This window comes from Nicotiana attenuata, unplaced genomic scaffold (assembly GCF_001879085.1).
Source record: "Nicotiana attenuata strain UT unplaced genomic scaffold, NIATTr2, whole genome shotgun sequence".
Lineage (NCBI taxonomy): Eukaryota > Viridiplantae > Streptophyta > Magnoliopsida > Solanales > Solanaceae > Nicotiana > Nicotiana attenuata.
In genome coordinates, this window is record NW_017673326.1 from 87,301 (window position 1) to 97,792 (window position 10,492).

Sequence of the window (10,492 nt, forward strand, 5' to 3'; positions counted from 1 at the left end):
TAGTGGTTAACACATTGTTGAAATCTCCACTGATAAGCCATGGTATTTGAATATGACTACCTAGTATCTGCAAGTCATGCCATAGGCTTGCCCTTTCCTGCACCTTATTCCTAGCATATATTGATGTCAACATAACCAGGGAGTATGTTGCTTAATCTTCCACTGAGCGATGAATAAATTGTTCATGTATTTGAAGTACCTTAACTGTTAGGTGTGCCTTCCATAAGAGCCAAATCCTTCCATTTATAGCTTTAGTGTAGTTGCAATAGTAACCCCAATCTCTAGCTACCTTGTTTATTATACTTTTTGCCTTTCTTTCCTTTACTCTAGTCTCTAGACACCCAAGGATATCTATTTCATTCTTTTGCAGAAAGAGTCTTAACTCCTTCTGTTTATAGGGCTTGTTCAGCCCTCTTATATTCCAAGTGCACAATCATGATGGTTTGAGTGTAGGTTCAATCCCAGTCCCATCTCCTTTTGAAGTGCTTGGCACGCACTCTTCCAAGATCTTAAACCTATTTGTAGTGATGCCCTCATCATGATGAGACTGTTGTATTGCTGCAAGACTATAGCTATGCTGACTCCTGCACTCTTCATTTCTAGGGATCACTTGTGTCACTTGTGTTGGTGTATCTTCAGCTACTGCTTTTTGTTTACCCTTACCTGCCTCTACTTGCTGAGTTTCTTCTCCTTTCCCATCTATTTTCCCATCTTGCTCTTGTTGTTCCTTTGGCTTCCATTCCTGCAATGTTTTCTTCTTTCCAATTCTATTCCCTCTTTTGGGAGCTTTAAACTCAGCCTCTTCATTGTTCTGCTTCTTATTCCTCCAACATTCAAAATTGTCATGGCCAAAATGGATACATTCACTGCAGAATTTTGGCTTCCATTCATACAGAATTTCCTGCTGCATAGTACCTGATGGAGTAACAATCTCTATATTCTCCAGCATTGGCTTAGTGATATCAACCTTCACTAAGACCCTTGCATATGAAATTTTGTTAAGATCAACCATGAATTTATTAGTATACATAGGAATTCCAATAGCATTAGCCACTTTGCTAAGTGCCTCTGCAGTCTAATATCCAGCAGGTAAGCTAGGGAGATGAATCCATAATGGAATAGTTGTAATGCATTTAGGGTCGAAATGAAATTATCTTTCCCAGTTCTGCAGAATGAATGGTTTGTTATGGTACAAGTATGGACCTGCTTGCATTACTAGATCCCTATCTTCAATTGTTGAGAATCTAAAAACATAGTAGCCATCACTGTGATATAGAATTTGAGGTTTCGATACAAAATCCCAAGCTGAATCAATATAAGCCTCCATAGATTTCTCATATGGAGTATCACCTAGAACATAACTAATTAAGGTTGTCGCCCAGTGGTCATTCAAGTCTCTCACGTCTTCCTCAACAATTTGTACAACAATCTTACCATCTCGATGACTTGGTGGTACATATTCCAGTATCATGCCCATATGAGAATTGCGATTTATCTGCCTAAGCTCTTTTGCATGTTGTTTCTGTTCGTTTCCTCCATTTGTTGTTGCTGCATGTTGTTCTAGATTTGGGGAAGGTTGCGCCGAAGATCCTGCTTCTGAGAACTATAATCTTCGCAGAATTGTTGGCAATTGGCCCTTGCGCTTCTGATTTTCCTTCTCCTCAGCTAGATCTGTACTGTTCCATTGCTTGTCACCGTTACATTCCTCTTCAGCAAACGTTGGTAAAATAGGTATTTGGAAATCCAAAATTTGAAAAATCTAGTTGAGTGACCTTCTGAGTGCAATAGGCATAGCCCAGTGACTTTGTTGTTACAAACGAAAGAAAAGTGACATTAGGAGATAATTTGGGATAGTTGAATGACCATTTGAGTACTGGACTCCAAGAGTTTTATATATGTTCAAAGCTATGATTTAAAGTTAATTAGATTTCTCTTTTTGATTTACTTACTTTAGATTCTCTTTTGGTCTTTAATAGTATTAGACATTGTGTGCGCGTAGTAGAGCTTAATGCATAATCTTGCCTTTTTAATTCTTTCTTTTTTAGGCCATAGTGTTCTGCATCATTGTCTGCAGTGGCAGAGGCAGAATTTTCTGTCAAGGGGTTAAAAAAAAGTTAAAAAATTTAAAAAAATTGTGTCGAGTGGGAATTGAACCAATAACCTAACAATGATTTTGAACTCCCCTGACCACTAAACTATTTTTTGGGCTACGTGAAGGGGATTCAAAATATAATATATAGAGGTACAAATCAAATTTTGTCTTATAAATACAGTTTAGTTTTCCGACGAGCGGGTTTTCTGGTGAATCCCCTCCCCCCCCCCCCTCTAAATCCCCTCCTCGAACACTAAACTATACTTTTATGCTGTGTCAAGAGGATTCAAAATATAATATATGAAGGTATAAACCAGATCTTGTCTTTTATATACAGTTAATTTTCTGGCGAGAGGGGGTTCGGGTGAATCCCCTTCCGCCTCCCTAAATTCGCTCCTGATTGTCTGTATATTGGAGGGGCAAGTGCATAAATGGCCATTTTCAGAGATGCTATTTAGAGATTAGCCAGTATTTATTTTATCCCGAAATTGTAAACTAAAAATCTTAACTTAAAGACAATTCAGGATATTTTTATCCCGAAAAATTAAACTGAAAAACTGAAATTCAAGACGTATTAACTAATTTCTAAATAGCAGCCCTTTAGAGTTTAGAGTAGCTACTTAGTGTCATTTTTACTATCTTGGATGTGTAAGCCCAAGTAGGGATGTCAATGGATATTTGAAAACCGACTAAAACCGATCGAACCGTACCGCACAGAACCGATTTTTATGTTTCTTTTAAAAAATCCGTAGGTTTTTATATAAATTTTAACCGTATCGATAATTAAGGTAGATTTTTTATTTTATAAAAATAGACCGAAAAAATACTGAACCGTACCGGATAAATTTTATATGTAGAAAATATATTTATATAGTAAGTTTAAAAATAATAAAGCATTAAATTTTTCTTTGGGCCTTGGAATTATGAAGACGTTTACAAGCCAACAAGTAATTAAACTCAAAATACTAATTCCTAAAACCTATTATGCTACTTCTACTTAAACTATGTTATTTCAAGTATTTGTATTAGCAAGACACAAAGTATTCTAACGATTATGATTAGCAAACTACAACGTATTGAATATGTTTCTTTTCATATAATTTAGATTTATCTTTTTGAATATTTAATTTTCTATAGACTTTATTCTTGAGTCCCAACTTGGTTAATATCTTTCCACTCGTATGATTTATATTTTCTTTGCTTTTACTTGGTTGTTTTTACGTTGATGGATCTATACTCTAGCCATCTTTCATGTTTTTTTAATTCATCACCCTTTAAACAGTAAAAATATCTAGAGAGTTTTGCTAGGTCATATAAAAGAACATATATTACTGTATTCTACGTCTACTGGTGAATTTAACATGGCATTTAAAAAAATACCGAAAAATAACCGAATCGTACCGATACCGAAGAGAAACCGACATGATTGGAATAATTTCGAAAAGTCTAATTTTAATTATACATAATACAATAACTAAAAAGTTAGTATGTTACAAATTTTATAAAATAACCTACCGAACCGAACCATTGACACCCTAAGCCCAACCAACAATCTTGCTAAGATGGATAAGACTTCAGAGGCATCTATATATAAGCAGTTTACACCACAACACCTCTAAGATGCTAACGTACAGGTGTCGAATAGAGGAGGAAGTTTCATATTATCCTGTCCTTGCCAAAATTTCCTTTGGAAAAGGAAACAGGGAAAACTGCCCATCAATTTGTGGCCTTAGCATATAGAAAAAGACGTCCTATTCTCATTCTCTTAGTATCTCTTTTAACCTTATTCTTCACATCCAGATACCATAAGTATATGCACTAAAGCCTACTTCCCCCTCGTGCGTGATTGGATTTCACATCCTTGTTTTTTTCCCTGCATAATAGCTTGCTTTAAACAAATTATTAACAAAGCGATCATAATAGCTTGTTCAGGTTAATTTGTGTGTATCTCAATTAATTATACGGATTATCTATTACTTTTTACTAGCACAAATTCCAACTAACTCTATCTACTAAAGTTTGAACATAAATAGGAAGAAATCAAATGACTTTCGCACTTACAAAAAAATACAGACATATATATCATGAAATGAAATACTTGTGCTCAGACAAATTGATCAGTTCATAGGATCATGTAGATACTGTGCGTGAAGGAGGGAGAGAGGAAAAGTAGTTGAATTTTTGAATTCTTAAATAAATTACTCCCTTGTCTCAAATTATATGTCGTGTTTCTCTTTTACACACACCTTAAGAAATATTAATTAGGAAAGTAGACTATTTTATCCTTATTTATGTCTTAAGATAAAATCTCTCTTCATTGAATATTTATTCTATTTATGTGATATTTTCATCTTCAAGACAATTACTAAGGGTAAAAAAGAAAAAATTTAATTAATTTTGTCTTGAACTTCTAAAATGACAAATAATTTGAAATAATTATTTTTAGTAACCACGACTGATAATATGTGACGGAGAGAGTAGTAGATTGCAATAATTGAGTTTAAACGACTTTAATCAAGCTACTTTCACACTTACAATCGATGTATTTGAAAGTCTTAAATGGTGACGAAAGTATTCGTAGAACATCATTCCATTTTATGCTATATAATTGTAGCCTTATTTAGATGTGATTATACGACTCTCACCAACATTGTAAATAAAGGACCTTCAATTCCTTTTAATTTGTATTAAAATTTGAAAGACATTTTTTTGTACGTGACTTTCACACATCCAAAACAACTTTGAATCAAACTATTGCAGTTACCAATTAAATGGTTTATTTGGAGCTTTACATAGAAGGAGCTAGGAATCTATTTATATAATAGGAGAGGCAAATGAAGGTTATGATGATAAGTGCATTATATTAAACTGGCACATGTAAATTTTTAGAACAATTCTCCAACTTTGTTGGAATTTGGATTTTTTTTATAAAAAAAGTTAAAACTTTTAATGATGGCAGTTATGTCGATTTTTTTTTAAAAGAAGTTAAAAACTTCAAACTGGCAGTTAATATTTATGGTAAAAATCTTTAAACCACGTTTCCTTCCGCTGATTACAAAAGTTTTATTTTGAACTTTACTTATATACTTGTACTTATTTTTACACATATACATGAAAAAAAAAGAAAAAAAATAATAGAACACCCCAAAATTAAACCACACGATCTCCTACACAAACGTGGCTTGAAGTTACAATCCTAATCTACCTCCACGTTCTCCATTTCTCCTCCGTTCTCCTACGCAGTTATTGTTTATGTCGACTGCTTTTCTAAGTTAGTTTTTCATTCTCTTTACTTGCTCTGAATTATCTCCTTACTACAATAACTTTTGAAGGATGTCTTCACCAGTTCATTAAATCAGAGAAATTCCAAGCAATTCGATGCAATTGAATTTGAAAATGAGAGTTGTTCGAATTTGGGAAATCGCGGATCGTTTCAAACCTGAAATACTATTTTCCTTGGAGTTGATTTTACAATATGCAAGGGTAACATATTCAAATTTCTCAATACTTAAAACTAAATTAAAGCACAGTTTACGGTACCTGTAAAATCGTATGTCAATATTGGAATGCAAAATTTCAAAACGCATAGTGTCTCACTTTTTCATTCATTAAACTTCCTCTTTTTCAATTTTTTTGATTGTTACTCATCCACTTGGTTCTACATATTGTAAATATTTGAATTTGTACTAAGCATATAAGTAAAATAAAAGTATTTATAGCATATACATATTGTATTCAATTAATTGAATGTACAAAAACAAATATGTTGTTCTATATGCAATTGTGTCCTTTCTGGTATATTGGAAGATAACTTTCAAAAATCACACTTCTTCATATATTAAACTTCCCCTTTTCCAAGTTTGTAGATTGTTACTTGCATTTTTGGTTCTACGGATTGAAAATATTTGAATTTGTAATAAGGATATAAGTAAAAGGAAAGTATTTGTAGAATGTACATATTGCCTATTATTCTGGATTAACAGTCCTAAATGCAAGCAAAGTCAATTGTTTTGTCAGTCTCGAGCTAAAATTAGTTCATGTTGTCCTCACCCAAAGCTTTTGGTTCTATAACATCCAGTAACTCTCTTTAAAAAATTAATGTTTCTCCGATGACACTTACTCTGATATGTAGTCTGTGATCATGGTTGGTTTGATATGGTGGTGCGTGTGTCCAATTACAATAAGAAGACACTAAAGTGAGCGTGGATCTTTCATTTAAAGTATTTTTTATTTAATATTTTATCAATTGTTCTCCATAATTTTGTAATTTCTCACATCGTTTTTATATATAATTAGAGAAGTATGGAGGTTAAGTTACTTTGGCTTCTCGTGCTGCAGAAACTAATAGAGTGTTGTTTATATATTATATTCATATTATTTTCAACAGTTTAGGAATAATTGATATTTTTATATTTACTCTTACATTTCATGCACTTACATAATGTACAGGCAGACCACTAATGTATCAAGGTGCCTAAACTTAAGTTCATATAACTACCTTGGTTTTGCTGCATCAAATGAATATACTGTATACCTCGCGTCATTGAGTCTTTTATAAAAAATTTTGCGAGCACTTACACTACCTGTGTTGATGGAGGTAAGCATGATTTTGTAAAAAAAATATTGTTGTGTCTCCTTGAGTAGTGAACTTTGGTTCTAAAATTTTATCTTCTCGGGTACTACAATTATCCATACAAAATTGGAAGAATGTGCGGCTAATTTTGTTGGCAAGCCAGCTGCATCATTACAGGCATGGTTGTGTAACAAATTCAGCCATACTTCCAATTTTAATTGGAAAGGTACAAAGAATTTCTAAAAGTTATTCTTCTGTTTTATTTATGATTATATTTTTCTTTTAATTTGGTCATTTTTAAGGAGGTTCGATTATAAGTAATTCTCTCAACCAAAACTCTATTGTAAATGTAGCTCGAGGGTCTGAAGCTATTATTCGAATTTTTCAACATAATAGTATGTTTCTGCAACTTGGGCTTTGTCCTTTTAGTCATAACATGTTTATACAGCAAGTTCATCTTATTTAGTATTTATGCTTTGTTTTGCCCTTACTTCTTTATGAATTTCTCAGTTAGAGAAGGTTTTGAAAGAATATATTTCTGAGGGACAACCCAGATCACACACGCCATGAAAGAACATAATTGTTAATTTGGAGGGCATGTACAGATTGGAAGGGGAGCTATGCCAGCATCCGAAGAGTGTTTTCATGTGCAAGAAATACAAGGTACTGCACGATATTAATATGATTTTAGTCATTGATAAATGCTCTAAAAGCTAGCTTCTGCTTCTTCATTGGCATGATAATAATTGCCTCAATAATACCAATCACTCTTTTATTTGAGACACTAATTTTCTTTTCCTAGGCTTTATGAGACTCCATTTGGTTTAACTTTCTCATGTCTTTGTATCTGATATATTTTCTCATTGTAGGCTCAGGTGAGGCTCACAACATAGGAGTTATTTGGGGTGTCTCTGAAATTTGGGAATTGACACAGTTGATGTGGACATAATAATAAGAACTTTCACAAAGTCATTTGGTTCATGTGGAGTTATGTTGCTGGATCCAAAGTATGTTTCTTTAATGTCATTCTTATAAAGGTGTTTGCTGATTTGCTTTCTCATTGTCTATAGTTATATTATTTGTTTACGTAAAATTTAAGTGTCTGAAAGTATGACAAAAAAGGTGAATCATGAAACCAAAGTGATACTCATACTACTCCCTCAGTTTTAATTTGGATGATACACTTTCCTTATTAGTCTTGTTCCAAAAAGAATGACATATTTCTATCTCTGTCCTTTTGGAATTCATGTTTGCCTTTTCCGACTCAATTTTATGTTAGATTTTAAAATATTATACCATCATAATAGCGTCATTGGAGACAACATTGTATATTCTTCCTTTCTTCTCTGCGCTCTATATAGGAGATCAAGTTCAACACTCAGTAAAAATAATACAGTAGGCGATTTCATTTAATTTTTTTTTTATTATTTTTGTGTAACTATGCTCGCTCCAAGTTGCCTTCAATTTCTTTCTTTCTTTCTCTTAGGTGACGCAATCCCACATGATTAAAAATATTTCAATATCGAGAACTTTGAGAGTTTGGGGTACTTATCATAGAAATTGTCGGACTTTTATCATTTATCGTGGAGGAAAAAACAATGCACTTCATGTGCTAAAAAAATTCATGACATTTGGTAGAGCAGCATATTAAAAGGTGGACGAAGGTATTTGAAGGCAACTCCCTCTACAACTTATATTATCTGTTTATTTCTTATATTTAATTTTTTTCTTATTTCCTATATATGTTTTGACATGCAGCCTGGATATGAGCGTCTCTGCTGCTTGCACTGCATATACCCTCGGAATCACAACTTTGCAACATGTCATGTCTCCAAGAACCTCAGGGAAGTTATTGTAATAGAGTGTGTACATTGTGGATGTCAAGGTTGTGCAAGTGGGGAGTAATTATTTTCCCGTAACTATATGTTATGAGGTCTGATTTTTCTATCTTGAAATACTATGGTTGTCGTATTTTTGAATTTTCAAGCCATTAGAAACCTTTTTATGTGGCACTCTAGCCAGTATACATGACTTGCTTTATTGAGGTTATAAAGAACATTATGGACTCTCCTCATTGTGTTTCTTATTACTTCATTATGCGAATATTCATTACATTTACATATTCCAAAAATTAATAGCATTTTCATACTCCGTTGTATATACAGTCTTTTTCAGAATATATTTTCTTATAAAAGATTATATTTATTATTTTTTGCACAACGCGCGGGTACAAATACTAGTGTATAGGAATTCAAAAAATACTACAAATCACACATGGACTTTGAATTTAAGGCTTAAATCAATTTTTAAATAACCTTTATTACTTTACTATAATTTTATATTACATTTTTCCTTATATCAAGGAAATTCATCAGCAACTTAGATATGGCAGAACAATTCAATTTTTATCTAAATTATTACACAATATATTTTTGTAATGAAAGGTATTCAATTAAACCCCTCCGTTACCCCCTCCCTTACGTGTTACTCCCTTTGTTCATTTTTAGTTGTTCAATTTTGATTTTGCACTCCCTTGAAGAAAAAAATAAATGAAGTATGTATTTTACAATTTTATCCATAATAATGATAGCATTTTCAAAAGTCTTGAAAAATGATTTGGGGAATAAATATTTAATGATAATGGTAAAACATAGAAAAAAATAATAGACAAGTAAGAGTTTGTTTGGAAAGCCACCATGTAATTGGAATTGATGTAATTACTAGGGTAGTAATTACACAGTTGTGTAATTATGATGACATATTTGTAATTACAGTGTAATTACAAGTTTACTGTTTGGTTGCACAAGTGCAATTACACAATTAGAATTAAATTTTAATTAAGCAATTATCAAAACCTAAAAGTTAATATAATAAATATACGCCTATAATTTTTTATAAGTATAAATGATATTATATTTTGTATTTAAGATGTATATTTTTTTGTGAATATACATTAATTTAGTAATCATATATTTATAACTAATATTATAAAAATAATTTATATATATATTTTAAATTAATAATATTTAGTTTAGATACTTACAAAAATTAAAAATATATGTTTTGTAAGAACATCATGGAATTCATGTTTGATAAAATAAATTAATATTTCTGTTTGACAAAACTAATCTATCAATTCTAACTAAAAAACGAACAACATGTAATGTGAGCCAATGCTACTAAAATAAGTAAATTGGAACCATGAATATAACACAATTTCAAAATTCAAAATAAAATAAAATAATTTAACATAAGTCAAATTCCAACATAATAATAGTAAGTTCCAGTGCAACTTAAGATTAGGAAAAATGATAAGTTTATAACTACATTCAACAACGAAATTTCGCTTTAATTGCAACACTCATTATATGATAAGTTTGGTAATGACTTATTATTTCTAATATTAGGAGGTGTAGTTTCAAAAAATAGAATTATAAAATAAATAAAAAATAAAATATAAGCAATTACATGGAATCACAAGAAGTAAAGATAGAGAAATAAAAAATAAATAATATACAAACAAAAATATATTTTAAAATTTCAAAAGAAATTAAAAGTAAAAATAAATTTAAAAATTTAAAATAATAGAAATAAAAAGTTATAAAGAAAATAAATTAAAATAAAAATAAAAGAAAAGAAACTAAAAAGTAACCTTGTAACTAAAGTGCTCCCTAACAAATGCGACTCCATACCCAGGGGCTCAAACTCTGGTTAAGGATGAAGAGTACTTACCGCTCCACCATTTGATTCTCACCTACCTTTGAATTTGTTTTAGGCAGAATAGCCTAATAAACACTTCTACTTATCCCGCTTTGTCATCCCGGTCC

General features: G+C 31.6%; 1 pseudogene; it reads left to right on the forward strand.

The window, feature by feature from the left end:
- The first annotated feature begins 6,129 nt into the window (after positions 1–6,129).
- Positions 6,130–7,700, forward strand: LOC109216058 (annotated as a pseudogene).
- Positions 7,701–10,492: the final 2,792 nt, after the last annotated feature.